The sequence below is a fragment of the Dromaius novaehollandiae genome, chromosome 15 (genome assembly GCF_036370855.1).
Source record: "Dromaius novaehollandiae isolate bDroNov1 chromosome 15, bDroNov1.hap1, whole genome shotgun sequence".
In the NCBI taxonomy this organism is placed as follows: Eukaryota; Metazoa; Chordata; class Aves; order Casuariiformes; family Dromaiidae; genus Dromaius; species Dromaius novaehollandiae.
In genome coordinates this window covers 16,848,453-16,865,549 of record NC_088112.1, presented here as the reverse complement: position 1 = coordinate 16,865,549, position 17,097 = coordinate 16,848,453, and the positions used below count along the sequence as shown (strand labels likewise).

The window sequence follows — 17,097 nt, the reverse complement described above, 5'->3', positions numbered from 1 at the left end:
AGCCTTGCTGCAGGCAAGGCGCTGCATTTTGGCGCTGGGCTAGCACAGACATTGCTCCAGAGAGCAGTGAGAGCCCTGCACCCTCTGCCTGCCGCCTCTGGCTGCCTTTCCTGTGTTCATAGCTGGTTTTAATAAAACTGCTGGTCTTGCAGAAAGGCATTTTTCTTGGAGATGCTTCCCGAGCGGAGTGGGAGGGTGGCACCATCTCATGAAGAGCAGTGACCTCTCCCTTGTCTGTCTGCTCTGGCCCAGGCGAGAGGCATGCTTGAAGCAGGGATCTGCCCATCCTGGAGGACACGCTGGCATCTCTGACAGGCCCACACGCTGCATTGTGATGGATGCGGGGAGGGGAAGGGATTGCTCCCCACTTACACAGCCCCCTTCTAAGCCCCTTGCCCAGAACCTGGCTAAGCAGGACAAACCTTCCTCTACCCATCACAAGGACGGATGTGCTTGCACACGCATGTGTACACGTGTTTCACAGGGACCCAAAGGCACCCATTTCCCTGCCAGCCTTGAAAGCAAGTCTTCTTTCCCTCCTCAATCTCAGCTTTTTTTCCACAGCAAGAGTGATAAGATGCTTCTAGCAATGCCACTGCCGAGGGCTGCCGCCCGCCTTGCAGCAGCCCAAGCAGCGTGCTGCGTCCCCGTCCCCGCGTTGGGGCCCCTCTCCTCCCCTCTGTGGTCCCCAAGCACAGATCCAGCCCCCCCCCCAGCACCGCGATGTGAGGGCAAACTGGCCGCAGCAGGGCAAGGAGGCTTTCTCTCGCTGGAGTGGGACTGTTTATTATTCTAAAAGAGGAATTTGGCTGGGAGAGGGGACGGGAGGTCAGCTGGCTCGGAGGCGCGGGCTGGGCGGGCTTGGCCACGCTGCCGGCCGGCCGCCGTGGCCCCGTGCGCCGACCGTGCCGGGGCTCTGCTGAGCGCCGTGGGGAGGAAGGCTCCCCGCCAGCCGCTGCTCTCCTCGCCTCCGTGCCGCCATGCAGCGAGGCCCAGAGCCGGGTGCTGAAGGGCTGCGAGTGTTTCCAAGTGGGTTCAGGTCAAAACGAGACGCAGATACGGGCGACCTTGCCTGCCGGGGGACAAAGCCCCATTGTCCAGCCTTATCTCTGTGCTTTAATCGCGTCAGCCCGGGCGGCGGGCTGCACGGGGGGCGGCGGGAGTGCATGCGGCGGGTCGCTCCGCCGGATGCCCAGAGCAGCTTGCAGCTCTTGCGGGTGGATTGTGCTTGCAGCGAGACGAGGGAGGAAGGAGCCAGCTCTAGGGCTTCTGGGTTCTCCAGCCCGCTCCAGCGCTCGTGGAAATGAAAGCGTCTGAGAGCTGGAGAGGGCAGGCACCGCAGCAGCAGATCCATGGCTCAGCCAGGACAGGGTTCAAGTCTCATGAATCCTGGTCTCATGACTTTGCAGCTTCTCCAGAGCAGCTTGGTCTCGTTTCTCCTGCCTCCCAAACCCCACGATGGCTGTGCCTTCTCCTCTGCCTTCCCTCCCGTCCCCTCCTCGCTGCTGCAAACGGTGGCTGGAGGGAGCAATGCCACTTCAGCCGATGAACTTGAATTTCTGCAGTGGGACAGGGCAAAGCCCACAGTTTTGGATATGAGGAATGGCCGCATCCAGCCTCTGTTGGGGACAGTCCCACCTTCCTTTAGGGAGGTATGATTTCATCAGCCATCTCTGCCTCTCCTCCCCACCTCGCAGAGCCTTGCTAAGGTGCTTGAGCTGCACCAAACCTTGTTGATTTATAACTGTTCCCCCTGCTCCACACCTGTTTCTTGTTTAAGGAAGCTACTAAGCCAGAGATGCCTTTGCTAATACCCAAAATAAATTTTGTGGGCTCAGTCTTGAATATCCTGGGGTGACAAGGCAGGAGCTCACTTTGACATTGCTCGGCATGTCCAGCCATGCATCTGAGTCCTCTTCCCTCAACTCTTGATCTCAGCACTTGTGCCCCTGGCAGAGTATCTCTGCATGTATGGCAAATGCCCCTGGCATGAGTAGCATATGACGCTGTCCACCCCGAAGCACTGGCCCATGTGGGACGGGTCCGTTTGCAGCTCTGCAGAAACCAGGGGAGATCTGAACGGATGGTGATCAATGCCCAGGACGCCCTCTTGGTTCACTGCCCACCACCTGAGCATCTCTAGATTGCAATTTTTGCCTCTCCCTGAAACCACTCACGCCATTTGGAGAACCAGTAGGGGCCTGCAAGCACCCCAAAGCACAGGAGCTGGGAGCCAGCCTGTGCCGGCAGCGTGTTGGGAGGGAGCAGGCGCTGCACGCTGGGGAGGGAGAGTGTGGCTGCGGCTGCAGCGACAGCAACTTCAGCCCACCAGTCACCGGGGAGGGGATGTACTCTGTGCTGGAAATCAGGGTGCATGTCCCCCTCTCGGCAAACAAGCCCAAATTCCTGCTGCCCTACATGGTTGCGATTCCTGGGGCAACTTGCCATCTGTCAGCCTGTGTTGTCCTGCTCCCTTGCCCGAGCTTCCCCAATCCAGCAGTGCTGGGCAGGGGTGCTGGGCATGGCCTCAGCTCGCTGGGGCCGGCTGGCTTGGGGGCTTGTGTCAGCAGAGCCGTGGCAAAGGCTGGAGCGGAGAAGTGCAGCCAGGCTTCTTGCACAGACGCCGGTCCCTTTCCCTTCCTCTCGCTTTCTATTTCGAGCTCTCCCGGTCTCCCCTTGTCCTCTAGGCACAGCCCCAGCCGGGCTGCGATTCCCGGCTCTCCCACAATGCTCGCCGGCCTCGGGGTCCTGCCAAGCAGGCAAAGGACATCTGGTGCAAATTAGCGGGAAGTAAAATATACTTTATTTCTTCTTTGCCTCAATGCATCTGAGTCATTACGTGAGATCATGGGTGCCCGTGTGCAATAAGAAAGTCCCGGATGGATCCCATGATTGATGCCGCTTGCAGCCAGGGAACGAGGGCTTCTCCCGGCCCGGGGCACCGTCCCCCGCTCCTGAAGGCAAAAAGCTCCCCAAACAGCAGCTAGCGACCCCTGAAACCCAGGCCCTGCTTGTCTGGCAGGGAAACGCTTTGGCTGGTCCTCTTTCCCTCTGCCACCCTCCCCCTTCTTCTGCGACTGCTTCTTTCCCACCCTTTAATCTAAATAAATCTGAGTGTTTTCTTTTTTTTTTCCTTGGCTGGAACTGTCCAGAGTTGCAACATCTCTCCTCTGGGGTCCCTCGGCTCCCATGACATTGCCTTTACTCACAGGCCAGATTATCATCACAGAGCCCTTTTTCTTTTTCCCAGCACATGGCTGGAGTTAGGCAGCGCGCGCACACAGAGAGCCTGTCCCCGGCCCGTAAACAGCTGATGATAAAACACAGAGGTAGGAAATCTGAAACCGGGCGGAGGAGCGGAGGGGCTGGGAGCCTCCGGGCCCGGACGGGGCATCCCTGCCCGAGACGCGCGGCCCCAGACGGGCTTTCCCTGCTTTCTCACCCAGCACGCGGGGCCCCCGGTCTCCTCGCGCTGCTGCCTGCCGGGGCGAAGGGGGTCCTGGTGCTTCACCCCCACACTGGGGGGACCAAGGGGGACTTGGAACCCGCATGCGCTGTGCCTGGGCTTGTGCTTTTTTTTCTTTTAACTTGCTTAGAGGTGAGATTTCACAAACTGCTCCTCCGCCCCGCTCACAGACATCACAGACGCCGGCCCGAGCCCTCCGAGCGGCTTTGCCAGAGCTCCTTGAGCTGCTGGCTGTGAATAAGTGCTGGAAACCACAACCACATGTCCCTGGTGCGGCCCAGGCTCCGCGGGTGATGGCCCAAGCAGGGGCAGCTGCCGTCTCCGCAGCAGCCCGTGCTCAAGCCGGCTGAGCCGGCAGCCCCGGCAGCTCCCTGGCCTGGCCCTGCCGCGGGTTTGGGCAGCCCGAGGACAGCATGGACGGCCCCGACCACAGCCTGCACCTGGACCCCGGTCCCCGGCACACCTGGAGGAGGTGCATCCGAGTCCCGCTCCGGCCCTGGTCCCCGCTGCCCGCGCTGAGCTCCTCCGGGAGATGCTCGGGCACGCAGGTGCCGGCACAGCATCTTCCCGCAGCCAGAGGAACAGCTGCGGCCTCTCCGTCCTCCCCGGCTGCTCCCGGCACCGCAGGGACCTGGGGAGAGGGGCAGCCGCAGCCGGTGCTGTCGCGGGGACGCTGCTCCGCGGGAGCCAGCGAGACACGAGCTAGCAAAGCCAGCATGCTCCTGCCAAGCCGCGCACGCTCCCAAGCTCTGTCACGGGCTTTGACGGCATCTGACAGCCAAAAATGAGGGCTGTGACTCCAAAGCAGAGGGGGAGGCTGCCGGGAAGCATGACGAGCCGTGTTGAGCTCCAGCTGCGTGATTCAGCAACCCTGGGGTCAGCTATTTCAGGCATGGGTCAGCGCCTGGGTGCTGCGGGGTGGTCATCCCCGCGCAGCCCCATTTCAGCTGCAGCTGCCTCTCCGCACGCGCGAGGCCACGCTGCAATCCAGCATACGGCCTGCCGGGCGGATGCGGGGCTCACGGGCAAGGACCGTGCGCGGGGAGCCACGGGACCAAGCTGAGCGGTGCTCTCTCACCCCTAATTCCTCCCACGTTGCCCCTCCATTTAAGCCCATGGGAGACAGAGGAAACGAGTGACCTATTCAATGCAAGTTCAAAATAAAACGAAACATCTGTTTGGAGAGGTGCCAGCATTATAAATAAATCCCCCAGCCCCGAGTGCCGGTGTTCATGGCCCTGCCAGCCGCGCATGCTCCCCCGCTTCCGCTTCCAGGAGAAAGGCCAGGCCCCGGGGCCGGCGCTCGCTCCCGGGAGCCTGGCCCGGGCTGTGGGAAAAACCCCGGCCGAGGGCCGAGGGGGCCCGGGGAAGGAGGCCTGGGGGCGTTGGGATGCACAGCCTCGCCACCCCGCTCTGCACGCGGGGGAGCTGCTCGGGGGTGCCGGGGCTGGCTGTCTCCTGGGGGAGCATCCAGCCTCCCCGGCACGCTCGCCGTGCCCAGCGTGCCGGGCTGCCGCGCGGGAAGGTCAAGCCGCTTCCTTGCCGCAGGCAGGGCCAGCGCCGGTGGCAGTGGGGAGGGAGCGGACGCGAGGGCCGGTGCCATCCCAGCTGCTGTGCCCTGGCAGCTGCAGGGGCTTCCTCGCTCTGGGCTTGTGCCGCGGCTGCCAGAGAGCCACAACTGGTCTTTCCTTATTAATTACAGGGAAATGCTTTAATAAGAGAGATGCCAGAAGGAAAGCAGCCCCCAACACACAGAGTCCCATCTCCTGCTCCCGAGTGCTGCTGCTATGGTGGGGCACAGCCTGCAGAGCGGTCCAAAGGGTCTGGCTGGCTCTAATTAACCCTAATCATCCGCTGCAAGGGATGGCGAAAGAGACGGACAGAGAACCGGAGCCATCTCCTGCTCCCTCCTCCCTGTGCTTCCAGCGTCGGCCCTGGGGAGGATGCAGGAGCTGTGCAAAGCCGCGGGAGTGGGCGGCATTTCAGGGCCTCCCGTGCCAAAGCCCGTGTCCCGGCGCGGGCGGCCGGCGGGCCCCATCTCGGCGAGCGGCAGCAATCTGGTCCTAATTGGAAAACTTCCGTGAGACGCCGGCCCGAGAGGCGCTGCCAGCGAGGAGGGAAATAATCTACTTGGATGCGTTTGGGCTCCTCTCCTCGGCTGCCTGCAAGGGACCCGAGTTTGGGCAAAGCAAATTGCTTTGCTACGGGGTTTTGTGCTCGTGGCCTGGATTAGCTGCTCAGCAGAGCCGCGGGCAGGGAGGAGCGGGTCAGGGAGATCCGTGCCCGGCCGCGGGATCCAGGGCAGGGCCTGGGGACCACGGCACTGGGGGAAAAGGGCAGTAAATCGAGGGGAGGTAAGGAGGGAAGTTGGTTTTAGAGATTTGGTCCCACTTTTCCAAAACAGCCTGGTAAGTGGATAAGGAGCCAGGGACGGAGGCTGGGACTTGGGAGACAGCGCCGGCTCCTCGTGGCTCTGCCTCCGTCCGAGGCGGCCTTGGGCAAGCAGCATGCCGGCGACCCAGGCTCAGGCCAGCCACAAATAAAGGATGCCCCAAAGATTTTTGCCCTTCAGATGTATTTTGGTGGTAAATCTTTGGGGCAAGGTCCCAGGCTTCACACGAGGAATTCACCTCTCTGCATTGGACCGTGCGCTCCCAGCAGGCTCCCAGGCCGCAGGGAGGAACTCAGCAGCCGGGCAAGGTGGGGGAGAGCGGACGGGACGCTCTTGAGGTGCTGGGAGCGCTCAGCCCCGAGGGGAGCGGGGCTTTCTGTTCTGCAGCCATTTGCTAGGCAAATACTGAAACCGAGGTGACTTCCAGTTTGCAAGTGGAGAATGCGCTTTCAGAGAGCGGAGCTTGAAATGGTTTATTTTCTCCTGGCCCCAGTTCAGACAAACCCACAAGCAAACATATTTTTTTGTATAAATAAGACAGTGTGTCTCGCCAGTTAAAGCAATTCAAACATGAATGTAGCAATTTAATTGGTGCCAATTACTGCGTCTCGGTAGCATTAAGATTTCAGTCACAGCCTCTTTTGCGTGGTAGACGGGCCAGAAAGGGGAAGGCAGAGCGCCCGGCGCACAGGGCCGAGCAGGATGGGGCCGTGTGCGGAGGGGCAGGCTTTCGCCTCGCCCGCTGCCGGGGGACACGCTGGAGCTGGGGGAGTCCCTCGTGGACCCATCTCGGCCCCGCCGGGGGCGAAGCCACCTGAAAACTGGGCTCAGGAATGGGAGACCTTTTCTTAGCAGGGAGCCCATGTCTCCCGCTCCATCTGTCTCCCAGCACGCTCCGGCTGGGATCCGGCTTTGCCACCGGGGCTCTGACATGCGGTGCAAAGCCCTGGTTGCACCTGGCGCTCTCCAACCCTGCCCCGTTTCTGCTCACGCACCCAAAAGCCTCCTGCCCCTCTCTGCGCCCTGCAAGCCCCTTCGCTCCCCAGGTTGGGGAGAGCATGGGATGGTGTCGGAGGACCGATGGGCATGGCCCCGGCAGTGTGTCGGCAAACCCGGGAGCCGATGAGCCCACCAATGCTTGCAGAAGGCCATACACCATTTACGCTACAAAAATTCCAGTTTTTTTGGCAACAATCTTTTTACGGGAGCTTTCACAGACTCCCTCCCTGCACAGGCTTTTCATATTGCTACTACTTTTCACCGTAGGGCCTCCAGGTCAGTGGTAGCACAGAGGGGAGCAGAAGGCGTGCAGAAACGTGGGCTGCGTCACGCAGCAGCCTGCACCCCAGGTGTCCATCCCGGGCCATGTCAGCACCCCCTGAGCCCTGTGCCCAGCCTCCCTCTGCAGCAAGATGCCCACAGGGCTTGCGGTGAAAGCCCAGGGGCCTGGGGGCACCGAGGCACAGGGTGAGATGGCCGGCACATCGTGGTGTCCCCTGCCTCCCGCTGCATGTCTGGATCTGCATCCCGCACGGCTTCCCGAAACCACCGCGCTTCCAGAAAGAGGCGTCCCCGCTGGGAGCAGAGGAGGGCAGAGGTGTGCTGGGCTCTGGGAGCCTAATTAGGCAACCGGGGAGAGGAGGAGGGGAAATAACCACCCCTAAAACAAGCCTCGTTATGTCCAATTTGCCTGGCAGAGCGGAAGGAGCCTTCTGGAGCCGCTCCAGCCCCTCAGGAAACAATACGCAGTTTATATGCTCCCCTTGCGGATCCTCGCCGGGGGATTGCTTTCCCTCGGGTTAAGCACAAACAAACTCCCTGAAGCATCCAGCCCTGGATCCTCCCTCGGGGAGACAGGACGCTTCCTGCTAGCCTGGGCCACGCCGTCCCGCACCTCCCTCCGCTCCGGGCCTGGGGCCAGCGCGGCCGCCTCACTCTGCAGCCGGGCTGGCCATGGGCATCGGGGCATCGGACCTCCGGGGCCAGACGAGACCTCAGAAGACCTCCCAGGCCCAGTGCGGGCTGGGACACAGCCTGCACAGACACCTCTGACGCTGCCAGTCCAACCAGTCTGTCTCAAGGGTGACCCTACAGCCGGCCAACGCAGTCACGGCACTGGTCAGGAGGAGCTTCCTAACCTCAGCTTTACTCTGTTACCTGTTAAGACAATTTCTTCTTGCCCTGCAGTGCTGGAGAATGACTATATGCCCTTTTCTGCATAACAGTATTGTTCTGAATGTTTTGAACACCCTGTCATAGACCCAAGAACAGCGAGGCTGGAGGGGAGACCATCACATCACTGCCGAGCTGTGGCACCACATCCCCAGTCAGATGCTGCCTAATTGGTCTGGGAAAGCTGTGGTACTGACAGCACCCGGCCTCGCTGGGCAGCCTATCTTTAAATCTGCAGAAGTTTTCCCTAAAAGCTAACATTTTGCTTTGCAGCAACCTTTCACGTACTCGAGGACCGCATGCTGCCTCTCCCCAGCGTTCAGCAACTCAACAGCCCCAGCGACCCTCCTTTCAGCCCTCTTGCAACCTTTTCTGGCCTTCTCATCACGGCGCTTTCCCCAAACCTTCCCGATTTCTGTGCACCTTTGCTGAAGCGTGCAGCTCCAGCTCGGACCCAGCGGCCGGACCCGCGTTGCTCGGCGGAGGGGACCCGGCCCCTCCGCGCCAGCGTGGGACGGGCCAGTGCAGGCCGCCTCCAGCCGGGCTCCTCTCGGCACAGCCCACAGGAAGGGCTGCTGGCTTCCCTGCACCGCACAGCGCAATCTGGTTTGTGTCCACTGCAGCCCCCGGATCCTTTCCCACACTACACGCTGCCGAGGCAGTTAGCTCCCTAGACCATGCACAGCCATTTAATGCTTCCTTCCGAAACGCAGCATGCTGTCCCAACTCATTTTTGCCTTGCTGATGCCAGGCTCCTCCCTGAGCCCACGGGGACCATTTTGAGCTCTCATCTGCCAAAGTCCTGGCTGCCCACCCGAGCCTGGCATCAGCGCAGTATTTAGTACATATGCTCTGCTATCGTTCAGTCTGTTAATGCAAAGATTGCGCAGAACCGAGCCCAGGCCAGAGCCCTGTGGGACCCCACTGGAAATGCCCAGAGCATTTGACAACAAGCCATTGCTGAGTACACCAACTGCAGTATTACAGTATACATCAACCTCTCCTGATGCATTGACTGACTCAGAGGTGCTTCCTGGCCCCAGGACAGGGACAGCAGCATGGGCCACCAGCCACCCGTGCCAGGGTGGCGGCAAAGTCAGGGAGTGACTCCGAGCCTCCCATCAGGCGCGTGCCCAGAGCAGGCTGCCAACCCAGAGGCAGCTACCTCCACGCTGAATCAGCCCGGCATGTGCCTTCTGCCAGGCCGAGCCGTATCTCTGCTGCCGGCTGAGGCTGCCGAAAGGAAACGTGCCACTTCCCCAGGAGCATGGGATGCACGAACGCTTTCTCCTGGCCACGTGTCAAAGGGGGAAACGGCCCAGGGAGCGCTGAGGATCAAGTTTTCTAGCCCTTGTCATTAAGGGAAGAACATCCAAAAAGATTAGAGCCTGCCAAGACCCTGCAGATGGGGTTTGTATGCCGAACCCTGCCACCGGCCTTCCAGCAGCTGCTGCCTTCGCTGTTTGCCAGCTGCTTTAGCAGAGCCCCAGCTGCTCTGGGACAGCGATGAGGCAGCACCATATCCCTCGGCACCCCGAGCCCTGCTTTGAAACCCTCCCTGCTGCCCGGTGACCGCACACACGCTGCTTCCTGCAGCGGCCCCGAAAAGCCCCAGCGCGAGTGCCGGGGTTGCAGACATCCATCTCCGGGGCCGGCCTGGCCCATGGGGACAGAAATCCATCCAAGGGTCAGTGACAGAAATGTCACGTCCCTGGGAGCGTTTAGGGACAACAGTGTTGGACGGTTAAAGCTCCAGCAATCCTGCAGTGCCTGGGGAGCGCTCAGCGCCCGTGGAAACCACGGCAGGGAAACACAAGCCAAAGCGCTGCCCCGAGCATCTCCTAGCTCAGCAAGAGCCCGCGTTCCCACGCCGGCCTCCCACGAGCCGCCTGGGAGCCACGCGGTGGGTGGCGGGGGCGGGCGAGGGGGTGCCGCTCACCTCCTGCGGTGCCCGTGCCCGGGCGTCACCACGGGCCAGCTCACCTCGCAGTCCCTCTGCCCGGATTGGCATGCTTATGCCTCCGAGAGACGCTCGCTGCGACGGCCACCGGCCCCTTCCCACGCACATCCCAGCTCCCCGATAGCCGCAGGACCGGGGGATGAAACTGGGAACCGCTGCCGATGGCATGTGCCAAGATGGGGCACGGAGGGCTGCAGCCGGCAGGATGGCGAGCCCCTGCACTGCACAGGGGGAGCCAAAATTGCCCCGGGACCCGGCTGCCACTGCGGCGGGGGGTCCCCACGCTCCTGTCCTATGGGCACAGCATCCCCGCGGGTCCCCTGCTCTCTGCGCCCCATCGTCCCAGCCCAGGAGCACCTCTCGGCAACCCGGCGCGAGCTGATGGGACGGCTTTTCCCACAGGACGGCTTTTCCTGCGGGATGCCGTGGAGCTTGGCCACTCTCTGCCAAGCGCAAGACGTTTCAGGGCACCAGCCCCTCGTGGCAGAGCCGGTCCCCTCGGCGGGGAGCCGGGATGGCTCGGGGAGAGGGTGCTGTGGCTCCGGGTGTCCCGGCGTGACAGCCGGGGCCAAGCGGCGGGGTGAGCGGCACGGGGCTGCCGAGGGCTTACCTTGCGCGGGGGCCGCAGCGGGCGAGCCGTGTCCTGGGGTGCTGGCCGCTGCGAATGCCTCGCTCTCCTCTGCCGCTGTCTTTAGCGCCTGCCTTCCCAGCTGGCAAGGCTTTTCCACTTAAAGGAGAAAGAGAGGGAAGGGAAGGAGTAAAAGGAGGAGGAAGGGAAAGGGAAAAAAAAAAAAAGGCAAGGACAGGCTGTGCCAGGGCTGGGCTGCAGCCAAGGCTTTGCTCCTCTAGCGCATCCCCGCAGCGCCCCGGGCAGCCCCCAGCCCGCCCGGGAGGGGTCCGGCCGCCCCAGGCCCCGGCGTGGAGGCAGCGGCCGGCGGAGGCTGTGCACGCGTGTGCGTGCGTGTGCGTGGATAAATAAAAGCGACCTCGGGAGGAGGAGAAGGGGGGAGGCTCCCGCTCCAAGGAGGAGCTGACTCCCGCCGACTTCCTCCTCTGCCTGCCTTCTCCCTCCACCCTCTGCCGGGACCGCTTGCGGAGCAAAACTTTCGATTAGAGCCCAACAGGCTGAGCGGGAAGAGGTGAAAAAAAAAAAAGAAAAAAAAAGAAAAAGGAGGAGAAGCCAAAGTGGCTGCAAAGAGAGGGGGGTTTTGCCGCAGGCGGCGATAGGGGGGAGCAGCAAGGGCCCAGCTAGCGGGAAACAAAAGGAGCCCGAACAGCCCGGCCGTCGCCTCCTTAAAGCAGAGGGAGGGGAGCTGCCCTCTCCCTGTGTCTGCTTTCAATTCTAGCCTTTTCCCCTGTTTTCTTTTTCTCTTTTTTTTCCTCAAGCCCCCCCTCCTTTCTCAGGATATGAGGGGATGTTTAGAAAATCCGCTGCCCACGCCAGCAGCTGACTCATGTTTTTATTAAAGAAGGCCTGTGCTGAGCTGACTCCGCGCGGTCCCTTCGGATGCCTCCCTGGCCGTGCCAGGACTGCGACTCCGGCCGTGGCGGCTGGCGCTCGGGGACCGCCAACGCGCGCACGCCGCGCGCTTGAACTCTGCTGGAGTGCTAGGGGCCGCGGGCAGGAATGAGCCGAGCCGCCCGCAGCACCAGCTTGCAGCGAGACCCGCAGCGCTCCCGTGCCCGCCCTGGCTGCACGAGGCACGTGCGCTCCGGGCAGGCGATGCCTGAGCACCCTTAAGCGCTCAGAAACAGGTTAATGAATGTGCTTTAAGTCTCCCCCCGCCCCGTTTTGGTGAGTTCGGATAAATTTTGTGAGAATATCTGAACAGCTGAAACGCTGCTGTTGGCCCACAACAAGGAGAGCTGCGCAGTTGGCTTTGCCAGTGAAACAAGGTGCAGAAGCTCTTTGGACAGTCAATTCTTGCCTCAGTTTCTTTCCTGAAGTTGTGCCTTAATCTGACTCCAAAAAAGAAAAACAGAGAAAATGCAATGTTTCCTTAAAGAGAAGGCTCCCCTGTGAGGATACGCTTCTCCATTTCTTTCTCCCTTTTCCAAGAAAAACCCCAAACCCTTCCCATGCAGACCACACTGCTGGGGGCCGGTTTGTTTGCCAGGCAGCGTCATCCCCGCCGGCTCTGCCAGGGCGAAGCGTGCGCAGCGGAGACGGCTAATGATTCACTGTGCAAGTCAAAGAGACGGCCACTTATCTCGGTTATCTCAGGGTTTTCTATTCACTGATGAAAAACCAAAGTGGAGCGTCTTACTGCGGGCTCTCGTCTGGCTTCCCCGGCAAAGGGAAGCGCGGGCTTGGGCCGCGGGAACCCCCAGGTGATGCATCCACCTTCACACCACCTCCCCGCGGAGCCCAGCACAGAGCCCCCTCCCCATCCATAGGGACATCTCTCTGGCATCCTCCCTTTTCCCCATCATCCCCCTGAGCGTGGGGCTTGCGCGGTGCAGAACGCGCTGGCCCTGTGCCTGGGTGAGGTGCGCAGCCCGGGCAGGAGATACAGGTTCGGCCGAGCCCGGAGCAGGAGGTGGTGTGAAGGTGGATGCAGCGGTGGTGTCAACACCCTGCTGCTCCCCCGTGCTGGTCTGGCCGGGGTCCCTGGCTGCAGCTGCATGGAGGCCCCGTGAGCAGGACCCCATGGCGGGGGGCCTGGCAGCCCCTCGGACTGTCTGCCGCGCAGAGCTGGAGCCTGCAAGCGTGAGACAGGGCTCATGTGGGGCGCAGGCGGGAGAGGCAACATGCTGTGCACATGGCTGTTCCCGACACTTTTCCCAAGGGACAGAGACACGTCTGACGGGTCCCTGAGCGGGGACGTGTGGGTGGGAATAGCTCTGTAGAGCAGCGCTCTGCAGCGTCCCCGCTGCGGGGTGGTGGGACGTTGCGGATCCCGATCCAGCAAGGGAGAAACCCATCCACGCTGTCCTGCCAGGCCATGCGCTGTCCCCTTCCAGCAGGGAAGGGTCCCCAGGCCTTGGCTGTGCGCGGCGCTGCAGCCCCCAGACGCCAACATGGGCAGCCAACGGTGGTGAGGCGGCTGCGGTGCTCCCGTTTCGGCTGAAAGCTGCTTGCCAGACCCTGGGAACAGCCCTAAGAGGGGATCGATGGGAGCTCGTGGCCACACAGCCTGGCAGGGGGCAGGGAGAGGAAAAGCGGGCTAAGCAAAACCCTGGGTGAGCAAAACCCTTTCCCGAGATAAGTTTTACGGCTCATGGGCTGTTGTTTTGGGATGCTGGGAGACCCTGCAGCATCCCGGGAAGCAGGCGGCTGCTGCGAGCGTGCGGGGCCTGGCGTTTTGTTTGGGAACAGAGTGCGCTGGGGTTAAAGCAGCTCCTGGGAAAGGGCAGCTCGGAGGAAGCGGCAGCGCCGCAGGGACGCTGCGTGCAGGCGCGTGGGCGGAGGGGAGCAGCTCACCTACCTCTGCCGCATCCCCCTTCTTTCCTCACCTCTATTTTTGGCTCTCGCACCCCCGCTGGTGGCTCTTGCAGGACTCAGCGGTTCCCCTGGGGCTGGGACAGCTGCAGTGTGGGCTGCCAGAGCCCCTCTCAGCTGAGGTTTCCAGCCTCGGGCAAGCCCACATAAGTGGCACGAGCGCTAACGGGGCTTGGGACAGTGCGGTGTGGCTATTCTGGTGCGTGAAGCAGCCTCTGAGATAGGGACAGTCTGGGGTATTTGCACTGCCCTGGCAACACCGGGATCAAAACTGCATCCCATCATCGTGCCCCCATCCCAGATGGATCTGAGAAAAGCTTGGGCCTGAGGCAGAGAAGAGCCGTTCTCCACCCAGCACCCCAGGGAGGAGGACCCGGCATGATGGTGAGAAAGGACGCGCTGGAGCCAGTGACGGGGCCCCGTGTGCCAGCAGGTGAGAGGCAGGTGAGAAAGACGAGGCAGAGCTCAGCCTCCCGCTCCTCTGCAGTCAGTAACGGGGGCCAGATTCCCCCAGGGCTGCAATTCCTCCGAGCCTCTCTTGGCGGAAAGTCAGCCCAGGAATTTGCACGTCGCTCTGATGTGGTGGTGAACCTCAGACCACAAGAGAGAGGCGACTGGTGCTGGGGAGCACAGAATAACATCTGGGCAAACCATCGATCATGAGAGCTGCCAGCACTTGCTCCCAGCTGGATTGAGCTCTCGGGAGAACGGCACAGATATTTCCTCCAGCCTTTTCCAAAGCTTTGGAAAACTGCTACACCATGCAGGACCCTGCTGCCCGGGGGCTTTACCGGGATGGCAGTGGGTGACAGCCATGCCCGGTGTGCCAGGAGGAAGGGCCGGGGACAGAAGGTGCTGGGCATCTTCCAGGGAGATTATCCGGCAAAGCTCGAAGTGCTGAGGACCCCCCCCAGCTGATGCCTCCTGCAGTGCGGGATGAAGGGCCGTTCCCGGGCTCTCCGGCAGTGTCCGGGCTGGAGCGTCGTGCCATGGGGATGCAGCGTGGAGCCGTGCGGCCGCATGCCCCAGCGCCGAGTCCGCTGCAAGCGATGGCCCGTCCTGGCGGAGCCGGGTGTTCGGAGGCAGCCGTGTTAGCCAGCAGCAGGGATGACGCTAGCCCAGCGCCTTTTCCCCAGCATGGGGCCTTTCCGCCCCCGTCCCACGCACTCTTCCTAACCCCCGCGACGGGCCTTGGTATTAACTGTGCTCGGCAGAGCCCTGGGAGGCGGCGCAGGCTCCTGGGTGAATACTAATAGCGGTGCCGTCCGGTCGCCCCAGACTTTCCCACACATCTGCAGCCACTTAATGTGGGAAGCGTTAACCCTCTGCTTGCACAGCGCCTGCAAGGCCTGAAACGCCGCAGCGGAGGGAGCCCCGCGGCCGGCCCGGCGTGCTCCCCGCTGGCCTTGGCTCCCGGCAGCCCCTGGGACCCCGCGTCTCCCCGCCAAGGCGTTGCCATTGGGTCGCCGGTGCTCCGCGCCCACGCAGCAGTGTGACAAGCGCCTGGTCCTGTGCTGGTGCAGGGGGAATTGCACCCGCTGCAGAGGCCGGAGTGGGGTCGCAGCACCCACCGTGCGGCAATGGGATGTGCCAGCGTGTATCACTGCCCCCTCTGCCTTCTTGCAGCTGGTCTCCAGATAAGTGGCTCTTGCATTTTGCTGGGAAGGCCGTTTCCGACCTCTCGGAGCTGGCAGATGGACCAGGCCCTGGGAGAGGATGCCAAGGGCATGGTGATTCGGGATTTTCAGCTGGAGAAACCGGGCCACCGCTCTGGGCCACCAGCACGTGCTCGGCTCTCTGCCTATGGGAAGACCTCCCGGATCTTCCCTCGAGGAAGCAAACATTTCTGCTTAGCCCCAGCCCTGCGAGTCCGGGCAGGATGGCGATAGGCGCCAGCCCCAGCTGCGGGACTGCCCTCGGCAGCACGAGGGCTGCGGGAGCAGGGAGGGCACCAGCCCGCGGGGCGGCTGGGGAGATGCCGCAGCAGTGGGCTCGGCAAGAGGGGGGAGCAGAGGAGAGCCGGCTGCCAGCACGAGCAAGGGGCACTGCTTTTTTGGAGAAAGATGGCTTTGAACACATTCTTGGTAACCCAGTGCATGTGCAGGCAGACCTGCTCCTTGATGGCTAACCGGCTGGGACGGGATGCAGCTGCAGCAGGGATGCCTTGGGTGGGCAGGGCTGCTGCTTTCAGGACTGGGACCACATCAGTTTATTACTTTTCCTGGCTTTTAATCAAACTCTGCCTCAAAGTCAAGGGAGGTTTCAGCCCCTGATGGCTCCTCCCGGCTCAGCCCCATGGCGGTCAGACACCCCATCTGTCATCCCAGCTGGGTTTCTTTTGGTCCCACAGGTGCTGGGCTGAGCCAGGCATGGTTTTCCAGTGTGAATGCCTCCTCCGTGTGCCCCCCGCCATCGTGCTGCTGACCCCACGGCCTGCGCAGTGCTCGGAGCTGCTGTCCCCTTGCAGAGCTGCTCCTGGTGGCATGCCAGACCAGCCCTGGGGACCTCCCAGGCCTCCTGTCCCTGGCCCGCCTGCTTCCAGGAGATGGCATCACTTGCTCACGGATAGCAGCACAGAGCCCCGGGGAAAGCTGCATCCGCTTGGCTTCCTCCCGTCCCGGAAATCGCCAGGGCTAAGGGGTTCCCCGGGCTGGTTTTGGGGCTCGGAGGTCTCTGGGGTGGGCGAGGAGGTTCGGCCGCCTCTTGCCCTTCCCTGCCAGAAAACCCAGGGGCTCTTGGCCTTGGCAAAGCAGCCTCTGCCCTGGGCAATTGGGGCTTGGGGTCTCCAGCCCCGTCTGGCTGCGAGGATGCTCTTCGGGAAAGGCTTTAGCCAGGGCCGTGCGGGAGCCGCCGTTTCCAGGCTGGCGGGGGGCTCGGGCACGGGAACGACCCCCAGCCGAGCACCGCTCGGAGCTGGGGCAGCTGCCTGCCAGGGGGACAGTGGTGGCTCGCTGGCTGCCCAGCTGCGAATGCTCCTCACCAGGCTTTTCCCCAGTGCTGAACATGGTCCCTGCCGGTAATAAACAGGCTGAAGAAGAGGAAAAGAGGGAAGTTATCATCGGCGGATCTTTATGGCCCAATCGTCTTCCCTCCATCCCCCCGTGCGCGGGGCTGTTCACGGGCACCTGGCGGCGCGGTGCCTGGTCGAGCCTGTCACCTGCCGTGCGGGGTGGGTGGGGGGCCCGTGGGAGGGGGCCACGGGGTGCTGGCCCATCCCCACTGCCCCCGATGCTGCAGGCTGCCCCCGGCGTTGTGCCCCCCTGGCTGCCGAGCCCATGCTGAAACTCCCGCCAGCCGCGGGAATAAACCCGACCCGAGCAAGTGTGCAACCGCTGCTGCGGCGGGACACGGCAGCCGCTCGGATGTCTCCGCGCATCCCACCGTCCTCTCTGTGTCCAGGGATTTTCTCCCCCCTCTGCTTTTCCTCTCCCCAACTCGGGGCGTCTTTGCAGGCAGGAGGAGGAGGAGGAGGAAGAAGGCCTTGGCTCTTTGGTTTAAACAAAGCTGCTGCTGTACCGAGACCTTGGGAAAGACCTGGGATAAATGGGATTATACGATACCTCAGCCAGGCTATGGTGCTGTGTGAGCTCAGGGCGGTGAGGAATTCCCACTGCCGGGATTTGCCGCATGTGGAGGACCGTGCTGGCGCCTCTGTGGGGCCCCCG

The 17,097-nt window shown here is 62.4% G+C and overlaps 1 protein-coding gene across 1 annotated transcript in view; it reads right to left on the bottom strand.

Annotated features, from left to right (window-relative positions):
* The window catches only part of PDGFRB (platelet derived growth factor receptor beta), a 33,472-nt gene extending 22,128 nt beyond the window's left edge, over positions 1–11,344 (bottom strand). The window contains exon 1 of the mRNA XM_026122660.2: positions 10,601–11,344. The gene's annotated coding sequence lies outside the window, so the exon portion shown is untranslated. The remainder of the gene's footprint in view (positions 1–10,600) is intronic.
* Positions 11,345–17,097: the final 5,753 nt, after the last annotated feature.